Here is a 1,357-nt window from a genome sequence, read left to right on the forward strand (position 1 = left end):
ATAAGATTAATAATAATTTTGTACAGTATATATATTATATTTTATATTAATTTGAATATTAATGTTATCAATGAGATTATTATTTTTTGGCATTTATTATTTTATCTATTTCTTGTTATATTTCTATGTCATATACATGAACTTTTTTTTAAAATTTTGTATAAAATATTTTTTTTTCATAAATCACTTCATTCTTTTTTTGTAAAAAAAAATTATAGTTTAATTTTTTTGACAAATACTTTCATTAAATTTTTCAGTGACAGCGATCAATACTACATTTATATTACTTAACAATATTAATACTAAAGTAAAAATTCCACCTCTGTCACACCATAGCAATTAAAATTCGTATAGATAGAAGCTCTAGAGAGAGAGAAAACATACTACATATATATATATAGAGATATTTTTCATTTTATTATTAAAAAGTTCTCGAGTGTTTTTATTAATATCTCATAAGAGAAATATTAAAGCATTATCTAAAAAATTATTTTTATGCTAAGTATATATACAAAAGATTTTTTTGTGGTATTTTCAGGCTGCTACTTCAAACTTTGCACTTAAATTCATTTATCGAATTAAAATTCTGATAAAAAAAAATTTATTAAAATTAAAATATATGTATATATATTTTTTTTATTCGCGTAACTTTATTTATCTTAAAGTGCGTGCTGATCAGTGCATAGGCTTAGTTCGATTGGAAAGAAAAAAATTTACGCAATGAATTTTCATGTTGCCGCTTTTTTGTGCATAGATTTGAATATGCGCAATAAACATTGGGGTTGTGGAAGAACGAAAATGGTAGAGAAAAACTCGGACGGAAAATGTTACTGAGCGTTCAAAGATATTCGGAAATACCAACGAAAAAAAAAAAAAACATTTCCGTCGAGCCGGAGTCGAACCAGCGACCTATGGATTTCTGAATTAACCATCTACAGTCCACCGCTCTGCCAACTGAGCTATCGACGGATGGAAACCGCCGTCGTTATTTGAGAGCCCGTCTAAAAAATGACCCATATCAATAATGAATGGAGAAGGGGAAAAAAACTTTTTCTTTCACTTTTTTTTTTCAAGAATATATCTGTACCGCAGGAACATGTTACCGCATGTCCATTTTTGTCAATTTTGAGACATTATTTTGTAGTTCTCATTCTGTAGTTTAGGGCCATATTATTGTATTTTAGCTATAATAATTCTTCAATTTAAAAATCATTTTTTAGCTAAGATACAATATTATACGGCCATAAACTACAGAATGAGAACTGCATTGGAAGCAACACTCGAGTGTTGAGAAATTAAATTTTAAATTTACAGAGAAAAAAATTATATGGTTTTTTTCTTCTGTTAAATAACAAAA

At 26.8% G+C, this 1,357-nt stretch overlaps 1 non-coding gene across 1 annotated transcript; it reads right to left on the reverse strand.

Moving 5' to 3' along the window:
* Nucleotides 1-881: 881 nt before the first annotated feature.
* TRNAY-GUA (transfer RNA tyrosine (anticodon GUA)) lies at nucleotides 882-969 on the reverse strand. The gene is given in 2 exon segments: nucleotides 882-917; nucleotides 933-969. It is a non-coding gene; the product is annotated as a tRNA-Tyr (tRNA).
* Nucleotides 970-1,357: the final 388 nt, after the last annotated feature.

The sequence above is a fragment of the Pholcus phalangioides genome, unplaced genomic scaffold (genome assembly GCF_987345545.1).
Source record: "Pholcus phalangioides strain wild (caught in Gottingen) unplaced genomic scaffold, Ppha-v1.0 ptg000001l_1, whole genome shotgun sequence".
Classification (NCBI taxonomy): Eukaryota; Metazoa; Arthropoda; class Arachnida; order Araneae; family Pholcidae; genus Pholcus; species Pholcus phalangioides.